At 35.0% G+C, this 22587-nt stretch overlaps 1 protein-coding gene across 1 annotated transcript in view; it reads right to left on the reverse strand.

Annotated features, from left to right (window-relative positions):
• Positions 1-22587, reverse strand: part of LOC129227525 (meteorin-like protein) — a 39005-nt gene that overhangs the window by 15714 nt on the left and 704 nt on the right. The window lies entirely within an intron of this gene.

The raw sequence follows: 22587 nt of genomic DNA on the forward strand, positions 1-22587 counted from the left end.
CAGCTTGGTGCTTGAGATCAGGGTTGACCGGATTGGACAAAATGGGTCTTTTTGAAAAAAAAAAAACATTTAAAAAACCCATTATTTTTCCCACTTTTGGGTTTTTTAAAAATTTTCTGAGAAGTTTTAAAAAAAATTAATTTAAATACTTTCACAATTTAAACTTCTTTTTTATTTCTTCTTCTCCACAGAAAATGGACATAGAAGATAAATTTTGAGCTTGAATAGTATTTCTTAACTCTTAACGGCATTAAAAAAGTACTTCAAAGATTTTAAATAAATATATTTAATTTTTTTCTTTAACTGGTCAATAAATAATTCAAATTCTTTTGACCAAGTCCTGTCACGTCTGATTTTCTCAATATTTCTAGATTGTGCAGAGGAAACTACTTTAGCTAAAAAGCTTTCATGTGAATTATTTTCTGCAAACCAACACGTCACAAATCTCGAATAAACAAGGTGTATTTTTTAGAAATTAACAGGTTTTACAAACGGTCGGACAGAAAACAGAATAGGATGCAGAGTATTTTCATTATCTTACGGAAAAGTTTAATATTTCTTGCTCGGTACACAGAAATAGAAAAACAGGGAACATAAAATTCAAAGAAATGTCTTGTTTAAGCTGAAATTGAGTAAAAATGGATTTAAACTACTTGAGGTTCTACAGTAGTTTTGCATAACAAAATGAAATACAATAAAGTCAAATTCAAAAAAAAAAAAAAAAAAAAAATGTACTAATTAAAAATGAATAAACGAACAATAGATTTTATCACTCGAGAAGTAACTTCGCTTTAATTGTTAATAATCATGGAAACTAAAAAATCTGAAACTTCATCATTCTTGGGTTTTGTCATCTTTCATACTTTTCTTCAGAAAACGCTGAATTTTCCAGCTTTTTTTTTTTTTTTTTTACCCTAACGCAATTTTTGTGCTTTGTCCATATACTTACGCTACAATATGCTACAAGTGCCCACATTTTCCCTAAAAAAAACAAAAAACTCCACATTTCTTTAAAAAAAAACCCAGCTTTATTTGGTTTTTTTTTTTTTTTTTTGAGTTTTATTTAGAAAACTAAAAAACCCTGGATCCATGGGCTTTTTTAAACAAACCCGGGTTTTTGCCAACCCTGCTTGAGATGGGTAAGCATGGAGGAACGACGGTCAAATATTCTATGCGATGATGCAAAGAATTTCAAGCCAATGACACACGAAACGGACAAATGATGCACTACGAGCGCCTTGAGTTTACTTCTGGGAATATTTTCTGTCTGGCAATAGCGAACAGTTTCTTCTATGTTAAGCTTCCCAGTGTTATTACATCTGTTGCCATAAAACTTAAGAAAAACTTCTAAAGCGTTCGAAAATATCCCGGTATTTTCGAAAATATTGAAAATATCCGATATTTTCGAAAATAATGAAAATATCCGATATTTTTGAAAATATTAAAAATATCCGATATTTTGATATGTATCGAATATTGTGATATACAGGGTGTCCGAAAAGTCCTTGACACATTTAAAAAAATTCATAGAAAACCAACAAATTGTCGTATGAATTTGCGGTTTATACCATAATACTTCACAGTTTCAAGTTTTTATGACATAAAAAAAAAAAAAAAAAAAAAAAAAAAAAAAAGAAAGAAAAAATGAAAAGGGGAAAAAAGAAGCAGAAAAAAGGCATTTCGCAGCCGGAGGTTACAAGTTAAGCCTTCTTTCTTCTTTTTTTCCCCTTTTCATTTTTTTTTTATTTATTTACATATTTATTTATTTTTATTTATTTATTTATTTATTTTTTATTATTATTATTTTTTTCCCATGTCATAAAAACTCGTGAACCTGTGAAGTATTATGGTGCAAACCGCAAATTCATACGACAATTTGTTGGTTTACTATGAATTTTTTAAATGTGTCAAGGACTTTTCGGACACCCTGTATATCCAATATTTTCAAGCAGCACAAACCTAAGTCTTCAAAATAGTAATTGCATCCTCAAATCACCCTTTATTTTCTTATATTATTATTACAATAATTCGATATAAAATTAAGGTTTCTTTCATTATTTATATCTAATATTTCATTTGACATTTTAATTAATTTTAATGGAGTAAAGTTAGCATTCGCTGTTTTACTCATTTTTCTTCTGTTTGCTGCTTTTACACAGTTATATGATTCAGAAATAAAAAATATGCATTAGTCGTCGCACAGTCATAAGACATTTTCTTTTTTCTGACCAATCTTTAAAGTTTAATCAGGCACTTTTAATATGAATTAGAACTGTTACATTACTAACAATATTATGAATATAAAATTAAAAAAAAATATTACATTACTTTGTTATATTAATACATCATAAAAATAAAGTATATAACTTTTTGGCTATTTTTGATAGTAAATGAACAATATTACTATGATTAGTATAATTTTTATATTGAAAATAACGTAGTTGAAAAAATAACTATTGAAAATATCAAAATATCATGATATTTTCAAAATAAATATCGGATATATATCACGATATACATGGACTGACATATATCGGCGAACCCTGGTGATAATGTTACCTAACCTTAAGCAGCAATAATTATAAAGATCCTTTTAAAAGGAATAAGACTAACCTAGTTTAAAGTGCTCCTACCAATCATATCTGCATGCGTAGTAAAATAAACTATTTTAATGGAAGGAGTGCCACTATTAGGCAGAAAAGTAAAATGCAAAATATTTAAACACTCCCTTTTTTTCAAGCTGTAAGCTACCGCCCTCAAGCCGGAGCTAAAGCAGAACTTCAAGCATATATCGATAGTCCAGTTACGGCATTCAGACACTGCAGTTTTGTCCTTGCTCAGGACTCTTCAGTCTGGAGAGGACATCTGCTTCCAGCTCGGTTATGAGCATTCCAGATTAATGAGGCCGTAACAAAGACGAAACTGCAGTCTCTGTATGTCGTGACCGGGCTGTCGGTATATGTTTGCACTTCCCAGTTTTGTTTCAGAGCATCGCAAGAGATCTATTTTAGGTTGATCGGTATTCAAGTGTAGTTTCCAAACAATCACTTCAGCATTATTGGATTATTCAATAAGCCGTGCTCAGTGTTGCCAACTTCTTGTGAAATAAACAGTAAAAAACTGATCTTCCAACCTTGCCAGCAAACACATTTCTCTACACTTTCTGTTGATGTGAATACAGTAAAACCTGTCTACAACAATACTGTTGGGACCTAAAAAAAAGCATTGTTATAGACCAGTGGCGCACACAGGAATTTTGAAAGGGGAGGGTCCATAGTTAAAAGTCTCATTTTCATATCATACCCCAATATACCGTCAAACATATTGACTTGATTTTATTGATTCTTGAGAACAAAAACAGTAAAAAATAAATTATTGAATAAATAATTAGCACTAATTAATAAACAAATATTAATAACAGATACTTAAATTACCAGAAAGCAAACGGATTTATGCAATGTATTTACTTTTATCATTGTTCATAAATGAAAACAGATGCCCAAATTCAAGTATAAGAAGCATCAAGTCTGAAGAACAAGAAAAATCTCATTTTAACCTGTAATTACAAAACTAAACACATTATTATTACTCTGTTTTCATTTACAGTCACCCATAGTCTGCCTCTATAGGTTTACAAAACATCGTAGAATAAAATGTAGTTTTCTAGTTCATTTTTTGATTCTTTTTATAACTTCCTCAGTGTGTGATGGTGACATTGCTTGAATTCAGCAGTACAAAAACACATTAAACGTTCATTAAACACAGTACTATTTAAGTATGTTTTTAGCCTTCTCAAAGTCGAGAGAGATCTCTCGCTTGTGCAATTCGTTACAAGAAATGTGCCCATTTTCTAAAAAATCTTTTAACAAGAGGATTTTTTTCCCTATTATTAGAACTGAAATTCTCGTTTTCTTTGTTTGGAAATATTTTGTGTATAAAGTACATAGAATCATAATCAGTTGAAATAAGAAAAATGCAAGTGCTATGGGAGGGGTCCGGACCCCCTGGACCCCTCCCTTGTGTGCGCCACTGTTATAGACAAGTTATCGTTTTAGACAGTTTGATTATTCATGCTGAAATTTTGCTGGAGCCCAGGAAAATATCGTTATAGACAGGTTTATTGTTATAGACGGTATCGTTATACACAGGTTTCGCTGTACTAAAAACATGAAGGAGTGCAGAGTTAACCTCATGGCTGACATGGACGGATACCAGGGAGGGGCGATGGGGGCGATCGCCCCTCCCTTGAGTTACTCTCCATCGGTAATTTTTTGAAATTGAAGTTCAAAAAATGCAAAATTTAGACGAGTTTCATTGATGTTGGGAAAAGGGAGGTTTGGGTTTGGGACCCTATCTTGAAACTGTTTCGGAATTGAAGTCCAAAACCTTCGTGATTAATATGTTTAAATCATAATACATAGTAAAAAGCAAGTAATAAAAATAAATCGCTCCTCCCTTGAAAAATTTCTGAATCCGTACTTGATGGCTGAAAATTTCTCTGAATAACTGCAGTTAATGTTCAGCAGCGAAATTTTCAATCAGGAAATCCGTTTGTCAAGCGCAATGCATATTTTCAACGAAATGCCTCAAATTGAAAATCATTCATAAACCACTTGACGAGGAAATCAGTACTATTCCAGGTCATGCAAACTAAAACATGAGCCTGATTGCAATTAGATTACGGTTCATTTTAATGCTGTTGAAGTATTCTTTGCCGATGATATTAGTTCCGAGTTTTTTGAATTTTGAACCATTGTTTTGCTTTGGACGAGCGGTTAAAAACTCCCGCTGAAGAAGATTCTATTCCCTCTCCTTGGGTGTACTTTTTTCGAGCAATCACGATTGCTTATTGTCCTCATTTGACTGTTTTGAATTCCTATCATTTTATTTTCCCACCGCCAACCTCTGCCAGCACCACCGTCGACCTTCCTCACGATGCTGCTCCTCTTGCGAAATCCGTCTCCAGGCGCTCCAGGTTGCATCCATGTCCTACACACATGCGCATACACACACACACACACCTACACACACATACACACACTCATGCCTGCGCACAGACACAAACACACTTCTACACACACACATACAGATACTCATGCCTGCATACAGACACAAAAACATATGCCTACATACACACACACGCACACCACCGCCTACACACACACACACACACGAACGCCTACACACACACACACTCATGCCTACAAACAGACACAAACACATATGCCTACATACACACACACACACGAACGCCTACACACACACGCGCGCGTACACACAAAGCACTGCATACGCAACACGCACACACATACATACATACACACGCACCCACACACATGCGCCTACACAAACACACGCGCATTCATACACACGCGCGCTCGTGATTGCGAAAAACATAATTTGAACTCAAGATGATAAAAATTCAAATTAATATAATTTTTTATTTTATTTTTCTGCGCACTTAACCTCTCGCGCACTATTTGTATGTTAGGAGAAGATTTAAAAGCAGATTTTTAGAGATTAAATAAAAATCCGAATAGATATTTATTAGACAAATACCTCATTAGCTACTACGAACCTTTTAAATATATGTTCACAATAGATCCTGGTATTTTGCATGAAAATCTCGGCGATATCGAAAAGGTCACAAATATTTCCACACGTAACAATATTTTTTTACATTTTGTGCAAATTCTGCAGAAGTATCCGAGTTTTTGATTGTGGAAAGCCGGGAAAAGGGACCCGAATCCCTCCAAAAGGATGAATTAATTTAACTATTTTATTTATTATTTTTAATTGACTTCTTTTTTGCATTTTTTTAATGTACGTAATTAAAAAGAACACAAAAGACACACAGCATATTTTGAATTAAAGTATTTTTGTTTGCTAAAAAAGTAGTACTGGAGTCAGGGCCTCATGCAAGTGAAACGTTTGCGGGTTGCGAGGTCGCAATTGACGTCATCTGCGATTTGTGCCATGCAAGCTGTAACAAATTCAGCCTGCGGTCGCCGCAAGTTGCAACTCAACTTTGTGGAAAGAAAAATCTCGCCACAAACATTTGCGAAGGGCCGTGGTAGCCCGATCTGTAGAGTGTCGGATTCGGGGCCGGAGGGTCCTGAGTTCGAACCTCGCTGGTCGAGGATCCACCGTCGTCATTAAAGGGGACTGGGCGACGTTAAATGTGCTCGTGGTCTCAATGTCCTCCAAGTGAAACGGTACCTCTGGGGGTGCTAGCACCAGGTAGCTTTTATCTCCGGGTCTAGTTCTAAATTCTCATTAACTTTTCGATCCGGTGATGGTGCTGCCATCTATCGGTATAAAAAATAATTTAGGCAAGGCACTTAGTATGCAGTCCTCGACATAAATACAGTTGTAGTCAGCTATGACTCGGAATCGAAATCGAAGTCAGGGCCTCATGCAAGTGAAACGTTTGCGGGTTGCGCGGCCGCAATTGACGTCATCTGCGATTTGTGCCATGCAAGCTGTATAGCTTGACCGCGAAGAGAAGGCGGATGACCTTGAAGCGAAACCTCATTTTGTATAATTGGTAATAAGTAGAATCAACTAGAAAGCACCTAAAAGTGAGAGTCTTTCTCACTGATCCTATCTATCACAAAATAATAACAATAAACCTATTGCAAACGAAACAAATGATGTTTGCTTCAAGGTCAGCCGCCTTCTCTTCGCGGTCAAGCTTTAACAAATTCAGCCTTCGCCGCCGCAAGTTGCAACTCAACTCTGTAGGGAGAAAAATCTCGCCACAAGTATGTTTGCGAGCGTTTTTAATGGCGGACGCGTTGATGCGACGACGTCGAATGATTCGATGGAACCGTTATTGGATAGAGATGTGAGTGATCCATTTCGAATGAGAAGTTTGGAAGGAACCTCTTGCATCCGAATGGGTATCCCTTGGAGCTACAAGTAAGTACAATTCTGTTTTCCTTTAGCATTACCAATGTCTACGACATGGGCGGATCCAGAAATTTGGCATTGGATAGAGCTGCTTTTTTTACTCCAGATCTAACTCGACCTAAGGTCGAAAGTTTAACCCTGTATCTCCATTAGAAAAAACGTTACAAGTGAATTAAATGAAGTTCAAAAATCTTTTCTCTATTCAAGTTTTTAACCATTTTATTTTGCGTTTCCACGGTAACGCTTTTTGAATCCATTGTTTATTTTCATCTTTCTCATTTTCAATTCTTGAACTTATTTTATTTTGTGTTTCCATGGTTACGCCTTTAAAATCCATCTTTCTCATTTTATTTTAATTCCTTACTAGCAAAAATACCCGGCGTTGCCCGGGTCAGTAATAGTTATGAGAAACAATCGTTACTTGCCCTTGTTTTCTGTTTTAAGCGAAAGAATTCAAAACAAAACATTTTGACGTGATTAAAAATCGAGCTTCTTCTTTACTCATAAAACTAAAATAGCAATAAGTATAAAGAACAAAATAATATTCATTTAGAAACGAAAGTACGACATTTAAGCGTATACAAATTTGAAGAATTTCCGAAATATGAAATTAAACTTTACATGTTTAAAAAGATTTATCTGTTAGTACTTCTTTTTTTTACATCTAAAACCTTCTCTGTATGGCTATTGATATACGAAGTGTTTTAAAAGATGTAGCCGCCCGTGTTCCCCTTACACTTGCTTTAGTTTTTTTTGGGGGAAATTTCAATTATTGTGGGCATTTAGTGCGGTTTAAAATTATACCAAATTCATCATTTTGGGAATCATTTTGGGACACCTTCGATAATACTCCCCCCCTCTTACTATTTTTTATTAAAGAAATATTGTCGCCAGATGGCTGAGATACTTTTGGTCAAAATAAAATGGCGCTAAACGGTTTCATCCGAAATGTTTCCAAAATAAGTAGTAAAATTTGGCGATTGTTTGATATTGTGCAAAAAGGAAAATTAATGGAAGTTTTTTTGCTCTTTATGGATTTGCCTTGTTTAGTTGCTGGATTATTTTACACAGTAAAAAAAGTCTTTTTAAAAGTTTCTTTGATTGGCGATATTTTGTTTACATGGTGTAAGCTCAGAAACATTATTACGTAGCCTTTGGCTTCAAAAACAGCAGCAGTTGAAAAAACTACCAAATGCATCAGCTACTGAATCTTTCTGCAAAAATTTTTTGCGATATTTCTGCTGATTGATTGGATAGTGAGTAAGTGTCCAATCCGGATAAATAATAATAAAAAAACCGTTAATTACATTTATGTTCCGTTTAAATGGAAAATGATCAGCCAAATCCATTTATTTTTAGCCAATCTTGGGGAAAAAACGTTACTTTAAGATTTGACTTGAGAAAAGCCTCAAACAGTCAGACGAAACACAAAAACATTCAACAATTCTAACTATGAACTGGGAGTTGAGATGATACACTAAATAACGAATTGGGTTGAGAAAAGCCTTCGAACATGGAACAAAAAAAGTCCATAACTCGTTTTTCATACAACTTAGAACTTTCTAACAGATGCCATCTTCAGCAGAAAAATAAGCGCTTTCGATGGACACATAATTTTAATATGTGCACGTATTTTTTCACTGTCATACTGGGGCATTTATGCGAAAATTTGGACAAATTAGAATAAAAAAGGAACTATCAATCGGATTTTTATCGAACTGGTCTACAAACCTCCCCAGTACCAAAAAGAACAAACGGTGAAAGTTTCAGCCAAATCTGCCGGGTAGTTTCTGAGATCTTAGGGAACAAATTTACCAAAGTCCATTTTTATATATATAGAAAAGTATTTTAGTATCTGTCGTCATTGTTTGGCGAGAAAATTTCGCATGATGGCTTTTTTTTCTTTCATTTAATCCTGGTTATTGAAGGTACTTCACTTGACGCAATGGTTTTTTTTTTCAGAAATTTCTTGTAAGGGGGATCAATTTTCGATGGCCAGCGTTATACTTCCAATATAAAAAAAAGTATCAGTTAAGGGGGGGGGGGGGCAAGGAGGATAGCAGACCTCCTCATATGCTATGGAGCCCCCTTCCCCCAAATGAGATCAAATTTCTTATTGCCCCCCACCCCTCCCTTCCCTAAATTTTGCGCAACTTGCGACATAGATCTTGGCGCAAGTTGCCCTAAAATATAGTTGCCTTAAATTTTAGTGCAACTTGCGACATAGATCTTGGCGCAAGTTGCCTTAAAATATAGTTGCCTTAAATTTTCAGTAATGTCATACTTCTTTAGGTAAACAGGCTGGACGCGTTGTCGTTAACTTTGAAGATATTTTTCTTTTAAAAATGGACAAAAATCTCGAAAGAGCAATAACTCAGTCAATCCTCTGAAATACGGCATGCTGAGGAAAAATTCCTTGCAGATAGAACCAAGCAAAAAAAGATTATCATTGATTTCATGTGCTATTTTTTCAGATCTGAAAATTGAAGTTTAGTAACAATCATCATAAAATTCGTGCCACAGGGGGGTCAGCTGACCCTTTGACCCTCCCCTGAATCCGCCCCTGGTCTATAATTCAACTCTTTTGTTCTGAACCATGAACTGCTGTATGCATTGTCAGCGATCGCGATACCGATCAACAATTGTTCTTTTTTTCTTTCACACACACAGATTGAGGTTTCTGCTATTCCACTAGGGAAGCTTATACCTCTATTAATCCACAATGTTTCCAGGGTTTTGTTTTTCCAGGACAGCACAAAGACAACACAATAGATGGTGGTGCCATCTATGGACAGTTCGAGAGACAATTTAGAACCAGGCCAGGAGCCGAATAACTTCCTAGTCTGGCACCCCCAGAGGTATCGTTTCACTTGGAGGACATTGAGACCACGAGCATATTTAACGTCGCCCAGTCACCATTTATGACGACGGTGGGTCTTCGACCAGTGGGGATCGAACCCGAGACCCTCTGGTCCCAAGTCCAATGCCTTACCGATCAGGCTACCACGGCCCCAACAATTGTTGTTTGCAACAGATTTGTAAAAAGTCAACAAACGGTACTGATGAAGATCGTTCGAGCTGTTGTTGGCTGAATAATGTTCTCCATTCTATTTACGTCTTCACTGCTGGAAAGCTGTGCCATCTCAATTTTACATACAGTGTTAACCCTTTCAGACGTGGCGTCCGCTATACCGGACATGAACTTTAAACAGCTGCTAATCATTTATTAATTGAATAAATTACTCGATTTTTTTCGTAGTTGACTCTTTACAGTGTGATTATTATTATCTGTACAAGAATTTTTCAGTTTGGGATTGACAACATAAAGAAATAGCGGTTGGGAGAGAATGGGACTGGCTCGTTTTCCCAACCACGGATTCTCGTCGCAAAAGCGAGGTTTTTTTTTTTTTAATGACTTTTAAAAAAATATATAATCTTATATTAATCATTTCAGATGCTTATATTATGTTCTATTATTGTTTAGAGAATATTTTACAAACAAGTTTGTTTGATGTTTCATCGTTTTATTATCTGAAATATGTATTTCAATAGCATATGTCCGAAATATTGGACGTGTCATAACTTTTTTAATTCCTTACTTATAAACTTGAAATTTTGTTTATAAAATACGCTTTACCATAGTACACTGTCTACCAAATAAAAACACTTGGATAAGTATTTCAAAATTCCGTCTGAAAGGGTTAAAATATCTTACTTCGCATACCTCACTTTCTGAGAAGGTTCTAAACTTGAACATGTACTATTTATCTAAATCCAATGTGTACTGCATTGCTACTTAAATTTGTCTAGTGGGCTTCTTTAAAATCAGTATACCTAATCACGATCTATAGCACTGGCATACAAATACAGCATCTGATATTGAAATCCCATCGTGATTAACTTCAGGGGGTTACAATTGTACTTCAAGCTTTGAAATGAAAGTTTAATTTGTTTAAATGGACATTTCACTGTATTGGTAGGAATCTTATCAAATGTTTTAATAAACATTTGATAAGATCATTAAAAAAAAAAAACTTACCAACTGAAATGCTAAAATCTTTTTTGGTTTTAAATGTATTTGCTGTTCATACAAAAACTTTATGTAAGAAAATAGTTTGACAGTCTTAGCAGTGAAAGAAATACTTACGAAACACATTATCTCGCTCGTTTGGAAGAAGTGGCCCACAATACAAAATTCTTAGTTGTCTTTTTTATTCGCTTAAAGGCCTTTAAAGGAAATTATTGTCTTTGGGAAAAAAAGTGAGAGATTTTTTTTGTCCAATATTAACTACTCGAGAGCTGAGCAAACTTACTTTTCTTAATACAAATTGCCTGAATTGTTCAACTTCAAACACTTCTCCTGTAAAATTTCATTTCTTCGTATTGTGGAACTCTTCTTCCAAATAAGTCATGTAAACAATTTTGTTTACGTTCTAGATTTTAAGCAGCGAAATAAACTGATGTTTTTTTTTTGAGCAATCACGATTGCTTATTGTTCTCATTTGACTGTTTTTGGCGTTACGCTGATTTTTCCCACCGCCACCCTCCGCACCATCACCGTGGACCGGCTGGCTCCTCACAATGCTGCTCCTATAGCGAAAGCCGTCTCCAGGTTGCATCCATGTCCTACACACACGCGCATACATACACAACTACACACACACACACACACGCGCACAGACACACACACACAAACACATACACACACATACACACATACAAACACTTACACACACAAACACATACACACACATACATACACACATACAAGCACTTACACACACGCATACATACAGACACCCACACATACACACATACAAACACTTACACACACGCATACATACAGGCACATACACACACAAATACACAACTACCCACACATTCATGCCTGCACACAGACACAAACGCACATGCCTACACACACATACACATACCCCCCCCCACACACATACACATAACCCGTACACACAAACACACACGCCTACATACACACACTCGTGATTGCGAAAAACATAATTTGAATTCAAAATGTCAAAATTCAAATTAATTTCCTTCTTTCTTTTTTTTTTTTTTTTTTTTTTTGAGCAATCACGATTGCTTATTGTTCTCATTTGACTGTTTTGGCGTCCTATCCTTTTATTTTCCCGCCAGCACCACCGTCGCGTCGACCGGCCTCACGATACTGCTCCTCTTGCGAAAACTGTCTCCAGGTTGCGTACATATCCTACACACACGCGTATACACAAATACACACCCTCATGCCTGCGCACAGACACAAACACACCCTCCTACACACATACACATACACACACTCATGCCTGCACACAGACACAAACACATATGCCTACATACACACACACATGAACGCCTACACACAGGCGTACACACACAGCTCTTCATACACAACACGCACACATGCGCCTACACAAACACACACACACTCGTGATTGCGAAAAACATAATTTTAATTCAAGATGCCAAAAATTCAAATTAATATATATTTTTTTTATTGAGCAATCACGATTGCTTATTGTTCTCATTTGACTGTTTTTGGCGTCCTATCATTTTATTTTTCCACCGCCACCCTCCGCACCATCACCGTCGACGGGTTCCTCACGATGCTGCTCCTATAGCGAAAACCGTCTCCAGGTTTCGTCAATATCCTACACTTATACGCATACACACACAACTACACACACACAAATATACACACAAAAACATACACACACATACACCTACACACATACACACACATACACAAACACATACACACACATACACAAACACATACACACACACAAATACATACAGACACCTACACATGCACACACACAAACACATACACACATATACAAACAAAAACCCACACATTCATGACTGCACACAGACACAAACACATATGCCTACACACACATACACATAACCCCCCCCTCACACACATTCATACACACAACTACCCACACCCTTATGCCAGCACACAGACACAAACACACATGCCTACACACACATACACATAACCCCTACACACAACACACAAACCCCCTCCCCACACAAGCACACATGCCTACATACACACTCGTGATTGCGAAAAACATAATTTGAATTCAAGATGTCAAAATTCAAATTATTATTACTATTATTATTATTATTATTATTTCAATTTTAGGTTCTGAATACTCTTTGCATCCTTGGAAGTGGAAGCTTTCAAACTGTTGCTGCTGATGGTGTCCTCGCCGAAATAGACCACTCGACTGTATCTCGGCATATGAACAGAATTTTGGTTGGGAATGAAATTCCATTGGCGACTGCAGCCTTCTACGCTGACCTTTCGTTCCCTAATACAATAGGAGCGATTGACTGTACACATGTCCGAATTGAGCGTCCACCAGCTAATGACTGGTTTGTGTACCTCAACAGGCATGCGCTCTTCACGATTAATGTTCAGAAGGTAAGATCTGTTAAAACATTTTTCTCTTCAATTAACTTTGCTTTGAATTTATTCCTGCACGCTTTTATTAACGAACCCGCAGACCCAGACCTTGTTCCGGTTGAAAATCTTAAAAAGACTTAATAATCTTAAATTAATATTATGCCTGCACTGTTTATTTTAAAACAAATTTATTTTAAAATATTTCGGCAAGCACGCCATCAGCAGCAATCCTTTGGAAGCATGGTACTCAACACAGATAATATATAGCCTATGTCACTCTGTAGTTATATAGCTTTCAAGTGTCAAAAGAATTTTTCAAATAGGTGCAGTGCTTCTGAAGATTACTTGGAGCATATAAACATACAAAATCCACTCTCTCTCTCTTTTTATACTGTTGCAAATTCTGTAAATATTAATTATTGTAGTAACGTAACCTGTAAATAGTTTCCCGTAATGAATATACAGCCCCTATACATTCGGCTGAAGTATACGATACCCCTATTTCTTTTTTTTCATTGATAAAATTTGATAACGGTCTACGCATTTCGAGAAGCATTTGGAATCTTGTGGAATATTTGAGAGTTCTCTTTAGGTGTTTATCAAAAGCGTTATGCATGATAAAGAGTTCAGTTTCGATTGAGAATTTGTACTGAGAGCGTATTAGCTCTGTTTATTACGAGGCATTTCGCTGTGTTGTTCTTCGTATTTGGAAGTAAATACGTGTGTAACCGTTGAATTTACTGTGTTGTGTGATATTTGCTCAATTGCTGATGATTAATTTAGCAGTTGTTGACGATCTATCCTGTACATAGTGTAAATAAATTTCTGTGTTTTTAATCAAGAACTGTGTCGTCCTTTCAAGAAAGTTGGAAGCCGCACCGGATCCTTTACAATACATTTGTGTAGATGTATTGGTTTGAAGTTATTCTGGTTCAAAAAATATCCTATGAAGTTACTACATATTAAAACGAGCTGATGTGTGCATCACATGACTTCCTTTTACTCCAATTTAATGTCATTTTCTCATTATTTTCAGTTTTAATGTGATTCAATAGTTTACTCTCTAAATATCCCCAACAGTGGCCAAATTGAAACCAGATTAAAAAAAAAAAAAATTTTAATCGCCAAATTTGTTGGCGACAAAACTTAGCGACTCAAAGACTGGCGATATATCGCCAAGTGTTCGCCAAATTATAACACCACGTGAGTTTACATTGAAATTAACAATGATTTTCCTCCAAAAAGGGGCAAAAGTTCCCCTTTGGAGCATACGAATGCAACCAAAAAGGAAGGAGCACAACTAGACCCCACTAGGTGTCTACGTACCAAATTTCAACTTTCTAGGACATTCCGTTCTTGAGTTATGCGACATACATACACACATACGCACATACAGACGTCCATACAGACGTCACGAGAAAACTCGTCGTAATTAACTCGGGGGGTCATCAAAATGGATATTTCGGGTGTCTGTACGTTCCAGGGCACATATCCACGTGTGATCGGGTCGGAAAAAAACTCATCATTCATTCGGGGATAAGAAAAATAGAAATTAAGGCCGAATTTGAGTGAAATATTTTTTGCGAATACAATACTTCCTTTTTTGTAAAAGGAAGTAAAAATTGTTCGTTTTACAAAGAATTTCGTCAGTTTTTAAAAGAATTTCGTCGAGTCCCAATCTGATTAAAATTTTCTATAACGCACAAAAAAAAAAGAAAGGACAACACAAAAACAAGTTTTGATTGTATTTAATAAAGGAATCATTGAGTAATGATAGCAACAATTACTAGTTTACAATTTTCTATCCTTTTCCATATTTTCCCATGTTATTTATTAAATAATGAACTTTTGTGAAATTTTATGTGTTCTCGCAAGGCCGACGTTCTGGTCCGTGCGGTATGGTACTTACAGTATGTACACTACAGCATTATTATAGCATTTAACAGTATATAGTAAATATATTTATAATTTAAAAACTGAAGAAGGTTTATGTAGCTCGATCAGAATGTTTTTTATCAACGTTCAAATGTAAATGAAAAAAAAAAAAAGTTAAGAATCGGAGCGGTTACTTGCATAAACTAATGCAAAGCGTTGTTTAGACTAATATAGTGGGTGAACTTTCGCTTTCAGTGATGCTAAAGGGATGAAAGTTCATTCACAAAACCAATATTTAGTGCCAACGAAGCCCATTCTAACTCTCCGCTCGCCCCGCCGCTTTTTTCCGAAAAATTTCAATTGCAGGCGAATAATTTGTGTCCGCACTAAAAAAAATCATTACTCATGAAAAACTCGCGTTATAGCCATATCGCGTAAGTCGGATCGCGTTGTAGATTCATTGACCTGAAAACCATTTCAAAATAGTCATGAAAACTTTGTTGTGAAACATCGAATGGGGGAGGAGGGAGGTGGCTATTCAATTTCCCGGTCCCCCTCCAAAAGATTTTAATGAATCCCCCTGATTGGATATACATATAGACCTTTCTCTCCCCTCCCCCCGTCACTCTGGTCTGGTATTTCGTCATGAACTCATAATAATGATAGCTTTTCAACGGCTATAGTTATAAATAACTGTGCCATTGAAGTTTAAGGGGGGGGGGAGATCGTTTTTGGAGTATTTTTCTTGAAGTTTTCACAATTGGAAGGGTTGAGGCACCGTTTATTTCGGGGGATGGTACCCAAATATTCATGTCTTTTTAAAAGCATTACTTGGTCAGCTAAGCTAACATTCATAATCTGGCATTACTTAATTTGATGTTATGTCTTTGAAACATATTGCAGTCATGTCTCCCGTTTATTTAAGTAAAATTGTTTAATTATTTTTTAAAATTTCACTCAAAGCTTATCAAATACAATGTTAAAATTATTACTTTCTTCTATATCTAATATATAGAAGAAAGTATTGGATTCGTGCAAATTTTCGAATTTCGGATTTTGACGGATTCGAACGTTTTGAGGTGTGCTGAGTTCATTTCGATTATTTTTGGAAAATGTCTGTCTGTCTGTGTGTGTGTGTGTATGTATGTATGTGTGTGTGTGTGTGTATGTATGTGTGTCACGTCTGTGTGTGACCAGTTTTTTGTGGCCGCTCTACAGCAAAAACTACCGCATGAAATCGAACGAAATTTGGTACACATATGTGCCCGTATGTGAACTTGTGCCCATTGGTTTTTGGCGTGAATTCCTCTAAGGGGGGGGGGGGTGGAGCAATCGGACGTTTTTTGAGTTACGCGTGCTTGCTATTCCTCAGGAAGTAACTGGCGGAATCAAACAAAATTTGGTCCATATGTTGCCAATACTAGGAACAGGTGCTGATTCAATTTTGGTGTCAATAACTCAAACGGGGGTTGAGCTATAGAACGTTTTTTTTGTCGTCAATTGTGACTGCTGTATCTCAAGAAATAATGAACGGAATGAAAGAAAAATTTATCGGCAAGTAGCCCTTAGTGGGTATAAGAGCTGATTTTATTTTGGTGTCAACAGCTAAAAAGGGGGGTAGCGCAATCGCCCGTTCTTTTTTTCCATTGTGAGTACCCTATCTCAAGAAGTAGTGCTACGTTCTGGTTGAAATTTGGAATATATGTGAATCCATACGTAAACAGGCTTTGGTTCAATTTTGACGCCAATCGCTCCAAGAGGTGTTGATTTTTTTTTTTTTTTTTTTAGCGAATAAAAATAGCTTTATTAATGCAACAATAAGAAAGATAAATCGTAATAGATTGTCGTCTGCTTATTTCTCGTGATTTTAATTGTATGGAAATGATCGGAAATATTATCTCAATGATTTAAAATTTTTGACTGTTGCCATCTTATGTTTGTTAACAAATAAAATATTTGTAATTAATTCAAGCAAGGCTTTTAAAATAACTTTCAATTTTCGCTCTTTGCTTTGCTTTTGCAATAATTCAGACATTGGGATGGTCGTCAAGTTTTTGCATGTGTCATTTTGTTTTTGTTGGGAATATTGCTTCCTCGTCAAGCATGGGGAGGGATCAGAAAAAAAAAAAAAGAAAAATATAGAAGAAAGTTTCGTGATGGCCACAACATACTAGTTTTCTGTTTTGATATTGTAAAATGAAAGCTCATTTATTTATTTGAATACTTTTTTGAGACTTAATGTATCAATACACTATACGAATAGATGAAAATGTTTTCAAATGAAAAATAAAATTTTGTCCATTTATCACTTCGTTTTATGTAATTGTAAAATAGAAACGTGCTTACTTATTTGAGTACCTTTTAAGACCTAAATATTTTTATGGAAAATACTATGAAAAAAACTCAGTCTAATTTTTAATGTATGATTATCGGCTCCTTTTCATGTTTCCAAATGAAAAAGTAGAACTTTTAATGCTATTAAAACAATAGAAGACAATAATAAATAAGCCAAATCATTTAATTAAACCAAAATACTAATCGAAGTGCCCATTTCCCAATATCATCATGGATCGAAGAACGATGACGTCATTTGCTAGTTAGATGGCTTTCCTATCTCGAAGGCTACGCCCTGACAGGACCAACATGATGGACTAACTTCTTCCAAAATTTTCCCTCGCTCCTATTACTTAATCTCGTATAATAAAAGAAAGAAACGAATATCAAAACTCTATCAAGATGCAAGTAGTTTCACCATTTTCCTCCTTACCGCAGTTCCAAGTCCAAAGCCAAAAAAAGGGAAATTACCTAATATTCTTCAAAATGAGGGACTTTTCGGGTTTGTACAGTGAATTCTATGTCTTTCTCATGCTTCATTTATTACCTTCATTAGCAGTTTCCGGCATTTAAAGGGATTCGAAAAGGAAATTTGTTGAATAATTCACTAATTCACTGTTAATGTTGGGAAAAGCAACATTCTTTCCGTTTTGGCATTAATAGTATTAAAACTACGATCATTTACAATGAAACGAAAAAAAAAAAAAAATATTTCGGAAGCATTCTGAATCTTATTAGGGGCATTTGGAAACAAAATGGAAATAAACCGAATAACTCAGGGGTGAGCGCGAGGGAGTTTTCTATGGTGCAGCTTGTGCCAGTGTCATTTTTAGAGGAGATAAGTCTTCGGGGTTTTTGATCTCAATTGAATGTTGTCAATCTGGGAGATGTTGTCAATCCTGGGGGGGGGGGGGGATGTTGTCAATCCTGTCGGACCTCCATATATTGAAGTAGCAAATTGCCGGAAAAGAAATTGATATATAGAAATTTCGATATATGGAAACAATCTTAGTTTATCATAAAAGTATCCTAAAACATTAAAATAAAAGCTAATTTTCGTGTATGAAACCCAATTTATAATTTATACGAGTATGGGATTAAATGAAAGTTAATGATTAAAATATTAACAGAAATTACATCTTTACGCCAACCATACATCTTCATATTCTTCGGCAATTCAACTTGATCGCAACATTAGAGGATTTTCGTTTTAACAATGTGATCGAGAGAAAAGTGAAAAATCAATCTACTTAACTTGAATGATTTTTATTGAAGCTAAGAAGACTAGAAACGATAATCAACAAACAAAAGGGATAATTTGAAACTGATTTTAGTGTTACTGGTTACAGCTAAGATATGAAATAAAATTCAGGGAATTTCAGAACGGAACAACGACGTAACTGCAGACCCTTCAACCCCAGATTTCTTGAGTACCGTAAAGGTTAAGTACCATAGCAACCTTTTTTAGTGAACGAAATTTTCTCCTTTAACCTTCATTTTTCATGAGACAAACAGTCTAAAGTGCAAAAAAATCTACGAATGTCTCGAAAATTTTTTCGATATATAGAGATTTTTTCGATATATAGAAACAATTTTTCGGTGTAATGAACTTAGAAATTTGCTGGGATTTCGATAGATAGAAAATTTCGGTATGTGGAAGTTCGATGTATGGAGGTTCGACTGTATATATCATGTAATGTTTGTAAAGGCAGTCTCTTGGTTTTCGTGGAAAAGATTTTCCAATTACTTAAGGCTTTTTGGGCAGGTTATTAAGTTACTTTTATGGATCGCCTGTTTTTTATTTTTTTTACTTCCTTTTACAAAAAAGAAAGTATTGTATTCGCGAAAAAAATTTCACACAAAAATCGGCCTTAATTTCCATATTGCTCACCCCCGAATGAATGAGTTTTTTTTTTCAACCCGACCACACGTGCATATATAACTAATGTGTAGACGCCCGAAATATCCAGTTTGACGTTTCCCGAGTTAATTACAACGAGTTTTCTCGTGACGTCTGTATGTACGTATGTATGTGCATATGTATGCCGCATAATTCAAGAACGGTATGTCCTAGAAAGTTGAAATTTGGTACGTAGACTCCTAGAGGGCTCTCGTTGTGCACCTCCCCTTTTGGTTGCATTCGGGTGTTTCTAAAGGGATCTTTTGCCTTTTTTTTGGGGGGGGGGGAATCATTGTTAATTTCGATGTAAACTCGTGTTCTTATAATTTGGCGGACATTTGGCGATATATCGCCAGCCTTTTGGTCGCCAAGTTTTGTCGAAACTTGTCGTCAAATTTGGCAATTTTTTTTTTTTTTTTCATTTAGTTTCAATTTGGCCAACTGTTGGTGATATTTAGAGATTAAACAATTGAATCACATTAAAATTGTCAATAATGTGAGAAATGAGCAAGTTTGCAGTTGAAGTGGTAAGAAATCCTAGACATTCATTTTTCAAAGTTTGAAAAAAAAAAAACAAGTCATATATAAACTTTTTTACAAAGTTTGAAATGAATAGAAATCACGTTACGAAATTTGAAATGAGTTGAAATTGAGTTCGGAAAAATTGAATGTCGTGTTCAGAAGATAATCATGAACCTTATGGCAGACTCCCTGAATCTGTGAATGGTTTTTGGATATCAAGGAAGTGTCCAGACCACTACACACACACACATTACACCACACATATATCTATAGCAAGGGCGCCCATATGGGGGGGGGGCAAGTGGGGAGTCAAGCCCCCTCCCTTTGAAATTAGAACTTCATTGCTTTTAGTTCAATTTTCTTTGCAAAAATGAAAAAACATTTCTTTCCCAGTCATTAAGGGTTCACAGTACCTATCAAACATTTTTTTAAAATTTAAGTAAATTTTATATTTCTTTGAAACCACAACATGCATACTTATTTCTTAATCATTAATTTATTTTCAAAATTTAAAAATATTATCTATTTTTTAAAAAAACTTCAAAAAATTGAAGAAAATTTCCCTAAGGCTTTTTTATTTTTGCACTAATTAAAAAAAAAATTTTTTTTTGCTAAACGATCACTATAATCATTTCTAAAAATCTGTGCATTCATTTGCTTATGAGTTTATTAGAAAATTTTCTGTGATTAATTATGTAAAAAATCAAAGTTTTTTTTTAAAAAAATGGTTTTTAAAGGTTTAACACGCTCTAAACATTTGAGTCATTTGTAAAATGTTTATCCAATGCACAGTTTTGTCAAGTATGTTACCCCAATTGCAAAAAGTATTACTTTAAAGCTGTATCTTTAATAGAAAAAAAATCCTTAGGGATTCTAATAACATGAAAACACAAAAATACCATCATCGAGAACAGGGGCGTAGCTAAGGGGGGGGGGGGTTGGGGGACAAACCCCCCCCCCCGAAAAGTTAGTCTCAAAAAAAAAAGAGAGAAAGAAGAGAGAAGTGAAAGAAAAAAAAAGAAGAAAAGGAAAAAATTCCAAGCGATTATACATATATATATATATATATATATATATATATATATATATATATATATATATATATATATATTATATATATTATATATATATATTATATATATATATATATATATTATATATATATATATATATATATATATATATATATATATATATATATATATTATATATATATATATATATATATATATATATATATATATATATATATATATATATATAAAAGAAGTAACCCCCCCGAAAGTCGGGTCTAGCTACGCCACTGATCGAGAAAAAGCAGTTTAAAGTTTTTCTTTTGCATAAGAATACATTGCGAGCATGGCCTAAAACCACTCATAACTTTTTAAATATTTGAATTAAAGCAATGAAACTTTTCCCCTGTGTTCAGAATAGGTTTTAGTTTTGAAATAAGCAATAAAACATTTTTTGATCGTTTCATCATTTTTGAGGTGCTGTAAACCCTTAATGAATAAGTTATTAAAAATGTCAAATTTTAATATCTCTAATCTGTTCTGAAATCGGTTTCTATGGAGAAAAATTTCCTGCTAAACCATGGGGGAAATATCTGAGCAGCCCCTTAAAATTTTGGATATGGACGCCCTTCATCTATAGTAGAAAGATAACGATTGGATGCATATGGATGGGATGGATGGGACCCGATTTTGAAAAACTTTTTCTTTTGTTCGAAAGTAGAGTTGATCGAGAGCGTTCTTAGCTAGGTTGTGTCTTCGGATGAATCTAATTAACGAAGATATTAAAACCTCTAAAAAGTTTTACGCGATTTTTGTAGTGAAAATATATTTACAAATTTTAAAATTTGGTACCAAAATAAAGAGTATTTTTTTCTGCGTCTGATAGAATGTGTTTGGAACTTCCATGTTACATAGGATTCGAATTATAACGCTTTTTAAAGCATATTTTAAATACGACTAAACCTTTTTTCAGCGATTAGTAACCGAATTCATTGTTGGCCGACAAGGAAATGAAAAGCAATGATTTAAAATTTTTATCTGTTGCCAGTTTCTATTTGTTAACAAATAAAATACTTGTAATTGATGTTAATAGTATAAGGCTTTTGAAAGGATTATCAATTTTCCCTCTTGAATTCTACATTTGCGACCAAGTCGTTTTTTTTTTTTTTTTTTTTTTTTTTTTTTTTGAGCAATTCGATTGCTTATTGTTCTCACTTGACTGTTTTGATGTCCTTTGATTTTATTTTCCCACCGCCATCCTCCGCAGCATCACCGTCGAACGGGTCCTCACGATGCTGCTCCTATAGCGAAAACCGTCTCCAGATTGCATCAATGTCCTACACACACGCGCATACATACACAACTACACACACACAAACACATACACACACATACACTTACACACATACACACGCATACATACAGACACCTACACATACACACACAAAAACATACCCACATACATACACACAACTACTCACACATTCATGCATACATACAGACACCTACACACACACACACACACACAAAAACATACACACACACACACAACTATCCTCACAATGCTGCTCCTCTAGCGAAAACAGTCTCCAGGTTGCGTC

Source organism: Uloborus diversus, chromosome 1 (genome assembly GCF_026930045.1).
Source record: "Uloborus diversus isolate 005 chromosome 1, Udiv.v.3.1, whole genome shotgun sequence".
Lineage (NCBI taxonomy): Eukaryota > Metazoa > Arthropoda > Arachnida > Araneae > Uloboridae > Uloborus > Uloborus diversus.